Consider the following 9,574-nt stretch of genomic DNA (forward strand, 5'->3'; position numbering starts at 1 on the left):
TAAAGAAAGGATACATCTTCTCATGCCTTTCTTTCAAAAACACTTTCTTTTCATCTTGCGAATGGCCAATTTTTGTCTTTTAGGTCTTATTTGAATTGGTAGTCACCTAGATGGGTTTGGTATTCATAGTCATAGAATATTTTCCTTCAACCTTATTTGTTAAAGTTTTGCCCTCGTCACAGATGTCTTACTTGCCCTTCCTTGGTTCTTGCATTAGAGGTCCTTGATTTCCAATTGCTAACGTGTTTAATTCCATGTCATGAGCACAAGTAGCTAATTCTTCAAAAATTTTAGGCTTAGTGCCTTGAAGAATGTAGTGTAATCCTCAACTCATCCCTTGGATGCACATGTCAAGGGTTGAGGACTTGGACAATTGCTCTTGCAATTGAGACTAAGATATCTCCACCTGTGGATGTAATTAATCATAGGCTCATCTTTCCATTAACGCGAAATTATGAGTTCAATCATGCTCACCACATGTCGAGTGCTATGGAAGCGATTAAGGAACTCACGTTCTAATTGCTCCAAATTTTTAGTCATCCTAGGCTCCAAGTTCAAAGAGTGAATGAACCAATCAAAAACATTTCCCTTTAAAGAGTGAATGAACTACTTCACCATAAGATCACCATAGTTACTAGTGTTGTTGCAAGTTTCCACAAAGTGTGCAACATGCTGGCGAGGATTTCCTTTACCATTAAATTGTTGGAATTTTGGTGGTTGGTAGTTAAATGGCATCCTCATTATGATCAATCCTCTAAGAGTATAGCTTGGCATAAGTATATGAAGGTTGAGTGACATTTTTCACTTATTCCTTGATGGCTTCTTTGGTGAATTCCTTCAATTGGTTGGTAGTGACCACTTCATTGGATTTTTGTTGGAGATTATTTTCCACTTTTATAGTGAAATTCTCCTCATTATCTTGAAGATTTTGGTGCTGATTTTGGCCAAGATCAAGTGGTGTCTTTCTAGTAAAGTTCCTAACTTTTGCCATCATTGAGGAATTTTCTCATCATTTTCATTGATGCTTGCCGTTAGAAATTTCATAGTTTTTGCAAAAAGTGCTACTTGTTCTTCTAGAGACGTTGTTCTAGTTGTCATGATAGCCATTGCTTTAAAATTCTCTTTTCACAAAGAACTTTGGCGAAAGGATGATGGAATAGAGCTACTGCTTGAATAGCCATTATGTTCCTTGAATGGGAGTTTATTTGTACTTGATCCCTTAGAGGAAACAAGTTAAATATCAGAGACTTCTTCAAAACTTTGGAAATAAGTATCATATGGAGGATTTGGTTGACAATTGGAAAAGTCTACTCATATAATTTAGTAAGATCTTTTTTCTTTCTCCATGTACCATATGAATGCATTGGAGCATCCATACTTGATGATGATGTTAGAAAGACTTCAAGTTTTGCTCGAGTAGGCTTGACAGCAGTTTTGTTAGCAAGGTTCTACTTGGGAGCCATTTGTAACTTGAAGATTCATTCAAAGAAAAAAGATGAGAGCCAGAGAATGTCCCACTGGGCGTGCTAGAAATTTGTACATACAAATATCTCATCAAAATTCCTTAAGTTGGAAATTTTGAGACAAATATCAAATATTTGATGTGAGTTATAATCTCTGGAATTCTTCTGATTAATTTCTTCACTTTGTCTTCAAGAGTCATGAACTCGGACTTGGTCTTGATCATGAACTTTGCTTGAGAATTTGATCAAGAACTTCACTTGAGAACTTGATCACGAGCTTTGTTTGATATCTTGTTCGGAAACTTTGCTTGAGAACTTGATCACAAACTTCGTTGCTTGATATCTTGATCATGAACTTTGCTTCTTGATATCTTGATTACGAACTTCGCTTGATATCTTGCTCATGAATCTCGCTTGATATCTTGCTCGTGAACTTCATCGCTTGATATCTTCAATTTAGAAATCTTCTGCTCTTCTCGATCTTTGAAATGCTTTAAAACTTCTAATGCCTCTGAATGATGCAAATAGCTTGGAGGAGCACCATATTTATAATGCTAGATGAGAGACCTTGATGAGGATGTAGACTTTTTGAATTATCTCTAAATTATCTTAATTTAATTAGAGATAAATCACGATGACTCATTGAAGCCTTTGGATTGGCTGGACCTTAAGTCTTGAATTTTGATTAGACGATTTTAAGTTTTATCTCTAAATTTATTTAGAGATAAACTAAATATTCAAATTTGATTTTTATCTCTAAATTATCATAATTATTAGAGATAAATTAGATGACCAATTGATAAAATTTTCATTGGCCAAAAATATGAATATTATCTTTAAATTACCTTGATTAATTTATAGATAAAGTGGATGATTAATAATTAAATTTTGATTGGTCAAATTTAAATATATATCTTTAAATTATCTTAAAGGATAAATATATATTACATATAGGTGAATTTTAATTGGTTCAACTATGTGTGTTTGAAATAATCCAACCAAAAAAGTAATTATTTTATAATTGATCATATGGTTATGACGTCATCAAGTCCCCGTGACGGTATGTAATTGGATGATAATTTTATTTCCTTCTATAATGACAGCTATTAGTTCAACTAACAGAAGTTAGTTAACAATTAATAAAGACTTGTTTGATCCAAAATAAAAATATATGAACTTAATTGAATGCAATAAAAACATAAAAGTTTAATTGACTTTTTTATATAATTCAACGACTTATTTGAATATTTAGTCAAAAATAAAATTAGACTAACAAAAGTTAATACCCAAAATCAATATTTTCTATTTTAAGGCAATGGGGCATAACACCTATGCACGACCTAAGATTTGATCCAAACGTGTGGAAATTCCCACCTTTTCAATTAGGAGTAACCACTTAATTAAGTGCTATGCTTTGAAGGAAAGCCAAGTTTAGTTTAAAGTGTGTGGCTCAAAAGCACTTGGGATTTCCTCACGTGAAAATGAAGTGTAAAAAGACATTATATTTGTGGAATATCAAATTACCAAGGGAAGTGGAGTGGACTGTAGTGGGGCTGGCGGCTTTGAAAAAGTTGGAATTTTCGATTCTAGACTTCACATCAATTTTGCCTCTAGGCCATTACTGGTTTAAGTTTCCATGGAAAGTGTCTATCATAAACAATCCCACCTTGCTCATTCTTTTTCTTTTCCAAGATTCGGTAGTGCAAATAAGTACAAAGACAAGGAACTAGAGCAAAAAGTCAAGTGTGTATACATTATATTCCATCCAAACTTATTTCTGTTGTAGTAGGTGAGACAATTATTTTTCCTTTTATAACAAGTTTAAGATAGAATTTAGGTAAAAGGTTTTCTTAGTGATTTTCTCTTATTTTTTTCAAAAAAAAAATATTAATATGCATGTTCTGATTTTTATCCCAATAATAATAATAATAATTAATCAAGTCTCTGTCATTATTTCATTAATAGTTCTGAAAGATATAATTTATTTGGCTAAATATTCAAAAAAGCTCTCGAATTATATCAAGAAAGTCAATTTAGCCCTTATTTTTTTATTGCATTCAAATAAACCCCTGAACTCTAGTTTTGAGTCAAATAAACTCCTTTCACTAGCAGTTGACTAACTCCCATTAGTTAATAGGACAGTCAGTAATTTTTGATATCATGTTATGTTCTACGTGGCATATTGACATGTTATTTTTATGATATTAATGCCACGTGACAGATGACATGGCATCAAAAATTGTTGATTAATTAAGAATTGGGTTTTTTCCTCTTTATCCATCCAAATATTCAAAAATTATTGGTTAGGGTTTTGAAAGAAAAAAATAAAAAAAATTAAATTACTTCAAACTGATTACCATTGTTTCTTAACTAATTACCATTTTCTTAATTGAAGTCATCCTTAATTACAATGGCTTTAATCGAACTAGAACAGTTGGATTAGGTTTTTTTGTTAGAAAGGATGGCTTCAATTAAGAAGATAGTAATCGGTTTGAAATAATTAGGTTTTTTTTTGTTTCAAATCTTTAAGCAATAATTTTTGGATATTTGGATGGGTAAAAAGGAAAAAAATCCAATTCTTAGTAAGCAATTTTCTATGCCACGTCAACATGCCACGTGGCAGATGACATGACATTAAAAATTGCTGACTGTATCATTCACTAACAGAATTAGTCAATAATTGGTAAAAGAGGTTTCTTTAATTTAATATAAAAATTTAGGGATTTATTTGAACACAATAAAAGAATAAAATCTAAATTGATTTTCTTTATATAGTTATTTGCATATTTAGCCAATGTATTTCGATTGAAAATTTAGAAAAAACCTCATTAGCTGCAATCTGAAAAAAAAAAAAAAAAACAAACACGTTGTGTGCTTACAACGTTCCTACTTTTCTATTTAAAAAAAAAAATTTTCTCTCATTTTGGGAACATCAATGCCAATGTTCACATGGATAGTTTTTCATAAATTAAACTTTCTTAAACATATTGATGAAAGCTCTAATAAACCAATAGGTCTTATCAACTATAATTATTTTTCTATATACATTAAAATGTCTTGAATTTCAATGGTTTGATTACTTTAAAACTTGCAAGAAACTCACACAAATTTTATAATCCTAATTCTATTATAGTACATAAATAACTAAAAGTGATAACGAATTAATACTTTCGATTCTTAAAAGTAAAAAATGACACATTAAAATAGTGTTTGGTATCATTTCTAAGATAGTTACAGTGATTTAATCACGTCAATGATCTTCTTATTATGGTGTTGTTGTTTTCAGTATGACATAAAAATCGAATATCATTTTATTTAAACTATCTAAATAACCGTCTTATAATAGTCAAAAATTAACAATATTTCATTATTATATAGTAAAAATAGCAATAGATAAAATAACTATTATAACATAAATTAAATAAGGTATAATTAACCTATTTAAGTAACAAATATGAAAAATAGATTTATGAATAGTTAAAATAAATTCTAGAACATAAAATTATCTTGTGTGTGTATCTATTATAAACCTTCAAAAGAGAAAATGAGATTAAATATACTAAAATGATAATGAGTTTTCTCAGCAAATAAAAATAATTTTGAGAAAAATAAAGAGAAGCATGTATGATATGTTTGAGTTAGGTACATAGAATATAATTTTGAAAAATTATATATCGATTATATAAAAATAATTAAAATTTTGGGAGAAACTGAGTTTTTTATTGATACATTGTAAATGATAAATTCATAACTGTTTTACAAATCACATCATCTCGATAAAAAAAAAAATTACCATCTTTCTAGATGGAACTAATTCAGCTATCAAGACAATAATCTTAAAATACTGCCACATGATTATAATTTCTACCAAACATAACAATCTAATCTTTAAGTGTAAATCACTTTGGATTTTGAGGTGATTATCTCTTACCAAATGTCACTTAAACTGGTTGAGTCTATAAGAATAAATAAATAAGCACAACATTACCAATCAAAAAATAGTGAAACAATAGGCTATAAAAAAGACACGATGTCAACACAACTTCGCCTGTGTACACAGTAATCAAGCTGTAACTTCATTAATTCGACTACTTGATTTATCTCCTATTTTAATTTTAGTTATTACTATTATAATGATTATCATTCTTGTAGTTGTTTAAAGCATCATTTCAAAGCAAGAGTCCGCAATTTTACTGTAAAAAAAAAAAAAAAAAGGAACAATATATATTCATTGAACCAGGCCAAGTGACCTGCTGGTTTAACACCCCGAACTGCTCTCCTTCATCCATATAGATTTTTATATCTTTCACCTTAACGTGTAATCTTAATTTCTCTTCATTAGCCCCCCTTTTTATCTGTCTTTCTTCCAACTATGAAGAGTACTATCAAGCAAAGTTTTAATCACCAAAACCCATTATTTCCTTTCCTTCTTCTCTATCTTTCAATCATCCTGGAATACCTCACCGTCAACGTGACCGGCAGCTCACCCCCTCCTTACATCCCTATAGAGAACATCACAATTGACTGCGGTTCCCCCAACGACAATACGGCTCTAGATGGCCGCTCTTGGACCAGAGACAACACCCCAAAATTCTCCCCTATAGAATCACAAAACAATCAATCAGTGTATTCGGAAGCACCCCAACAACCTCCTTCTGGTGTTGGTCAAGTCCCCTTCATCACTGCTCGCGTTTCCAAGGCTGAATTCATCTACGTTTTTCCCCTCACTTCCGGCCAAAAATTTGTTCGCTTGTATTTCTATCCAACTTCTTATCCACCCTTTGACCCTTTGAAAGCTTTCTTTTCCGTTAATACTGGTGAGTTTACCCTTCTCAAGAACTTCAGTGCTTCACTTCATGCCCAAGGTCAAGACACGCTTATCAAGGAGTTTTGTGTTAACGTTGATGAAGGTCAGAGGTTGAACTTAACGTTTATTCCAAGTCCTGATATTTCAGATTCATATGCTTTTATCAACGGGATTGAAATTGTTTCCATGCCAACTAATCTTTATTATAGACCTGCCGACGATGAAGGGGTCAAGTTTCTTGGCCAGGGAAACCCTTTCTCCATGGGAAACGACACTGCCCTCGAGTTGATGTATCGAATCAACGTTGGTGGAACGCAAATCTCTCCCGAACTTGACACTGGCATGTACCGTTTCTGGTCCGACGATGACAACTACTTGACAGACGCGGCACCATCCGTTCTTCCTGTTAATGGAAGCATTAATCTCAACTTCAGCGATAAGCCATCGTTTTCTGCACCGGATGTTGTCTATACAACTGCTAGGACAATGGGGACAAACAAGAGTACAAATGAACATTACAAGTTGACTTGGGAGTTCCCTGTTGATTCTGGCTTTAATTATTTTGTTAGGTTACATTTTTGCGAGTTCCAGATAGAGATAACAAAACAAGGTGACAGAGTCTTTGAAATCTTCATAGCCAATCTAACAGCAGAAACTCAAGCAGAGGTTATACTCTGGAGCGGTGGCAGAGGAGTTCCAACATATAAAGATTATGTAGTGGCGATAGGAAGGAAAGGAAATGAGAAGAAACAAAATCTCTCCATTGCTTTGCATCCTGCTCCAGAGTGGATGACTCGTTATTCAGATGCAATCCTGAATGGGATTGAAATCTTCAAATTGAGCAACAATGGCAATCTTGCTGGACTTAACCCTGATCCTGAGCAAAAAAGTTCGCCTACAATTGTTCCACCCTCGACTCAACCAGGGAAGCACAAGAACAACAAGACAACAATTATTGGAGTTGTTGTTGGAATATCCGGATTTGTTGTAGTCCCTCTCCTATGTTTCTTCATTATCAAGCGAAGGATGACAATCAAAGATTTAGCTTCGAGTGATGGAGGTTCATGGTGGGGGGGCCAATTTTCCCACACCAACAAGTCCACCAAGTCCAAAGGTAGCTCAAATCTACCATCTGATATTTGTCGCCACTTTTCACTATCTGAGATCAAAGCAGCCACCAACAATTTCGATACTGTTTTCATTATCGGTGTTGGAGGTTTCGGTAACGTGTACAAAGGATTCATCAATGGTGGTGCAACCGCAGTGGCAATCAAAAGGTTAAATCCTGAGTCCCAACAAGGGGCCATTGAGTTCAAGACAGAGATTCAGTTGCTTTCCCAACTCCGTTATCTTCATTTAGTCTCTTTAATCGGCTATTGCAATGATGATAATGAGATGATCCTTGTCTATGATTTCATGGCTCATGGGACCCTCCGTGATCATCTTTACAACACTGATAATCCCCATCTTCCATGGAAACAAAGACTAGAGATTTGTATTGGTGCGGCTCGCGGATTGCACTATCTCCATAGTGGGGCAAAGCATACAATCATTCACCGTGATGTTAAGACAACAAATATTCTGTTGGATGAAAAATGGGTGGCTAAGGTGTCAGATTTCGGATTGTCCAAAGTAGGCCCAACCAACATGTCCAAGGCCTATGTTAGCACAGTGGTGAAAGGAAGTTTCGGATATTTGGATCCAGAATATTATCGTCGTCAACAATTGACTGAAAAATCTGATGTTTATTCATTTGGAGTAGTGTTATGCGAAGTTTTATGTGCTCGGCCACCAATTAGTCGGATAGCAGAAAAGGGCCAAGTGAATTTAGCAATGTGGGCTCAAAAATGCCATCGAAATGGGACCTTTTATCAAATCATTGATCCGTTTTTGAGGGGTAAGATTGCACCTGAATGTTTGAAGAAATATGGGGAGGTTGCAATGAGTTGCTTACACGATGAGGGAATCCAACGGCCATCAATGAATGATGTGGTGTGGGGCCTTGAGTTTGCATTGCAATTGCAGGAAAGTGCTGAGGAGGAGATCAAGCATGGAGGAGCTGAAAATGAAATAGATGCAGAGGATGACGCCCCAAGATTTAAGCAGTACGACTTAGGGGACGACAGCGGTTCAGGATTTAGTAGCTTTGTCATCACACCAGGTGATGAACATAGTCCGTCTACCAAAGATTCTGAAGTTATAATTTCTGGGGCAGTGTTCTCCGAGCTCAGGAATCCTCAAGGTCGATAGGAAACTAAGGATGGTAATTAAGGTAAATGTTGCTATTAGTTGAATTATATTGATATATGCAGAACAGTTTACAAAGAATAAGAAAATTATACGAGTGTTTGCTTTGAGGTGTTGAAGATGATCTTCTTGGAGATAACTGGACCTCTTTGGATTTTGTTGGGTATTGCTAGTGCTTTGTTTTATTTTCAGCCCATGGCACAATTTCTACCAGTCTGTCTCCCTTGTGATTCTTAGAGTGGCTTGGTTCCCATACATTTATGACAACTGAAGGGAAAGAAATCATAGAAACATGGAAAATGTCCCAACGTATGAAGCTTATGTTTTGTTGTTGCTTTATCAAAGCATGATTTAAAGTCATGCATTTTTTTAATTTCCTATCAACTTTCCTTTAAATTTAATCCTTTCCCCTGGCATGTTAAGAAAAGTAACCCCTTAAAGCAATATTGTTAGTAACTACTGTGAGGAATCGTATGTAATTCAGTTTCATTACTCATGATCCTTGGTGGGCTTGAAATCTGTTTTAGCCATTATTAGGCTGAAGGAACGATGAAGATTTAAGAACCTAATTGATCATCAAACTATAGTCTTCTTTTCTGACGCCTCACTATACATGACTGGCAAACATGAATCTGAAAAACGAATTTAAAAATTACATGGTAAAAACATCATTAATGAATCAGTTATAACGTTAGTACTTATCAAGCAAGCTTCACCCTTATGCACCAATCTATTAGTGTCCTGTCCATTATATTTGTTTTTTTTTTCTCCTCAAACAAGTCCATTTTATTAATAAAAGAAACTTACAAAGCTTCACAGTTCAAGATGTTAAATTGAAAAGACAAAAACATAATTCACTAGAAATAACACCTAAACAATCCTAAAATGACGATTACAGTGCAGTTCGTGACATAACACATAACAAAGAAAAACATGGGTTGAAGCACCTTTTTCAGAAAAACTCTTAACAATCCAAGATAATTTTTTCCATCAAACACAAAGGCATATTAGGTCAAAACAATCTCCATCTTTGCATCATTACAGCATAAAACTAGTC

At 33.9% G+C, this 9,574-nt stretch overlaps 1 pseudogene; it reads left to right on the forward strand.

Moving 5' to 3' along the window:
• The first annotated feature begins 5,703 nt into the window (after positions 1-5,703).
• On the forward strand, positions 5,704-8,918 carry LOC18601715 (receptor-like protein kinase FERONIA pseudogene; annotated as a pseudogene).
• Positions 8,919-9,574: the final 656 nt, after the last annotated feature.

This window comes from Theobroma cacao, chromosome 4 (assembly GCF_053813885.1).
Source record: "Theobroma cacao isolate CCN51 chromosome 4, ASM5381388v1, whole genome shotgun sequence".
Lineage (NCBI taxonomy): Eukaryota > Viridiplantae > Streptophyta > Magnoliopsida > Malvales > Malvaceae > Theobroma > Theobroma cacao.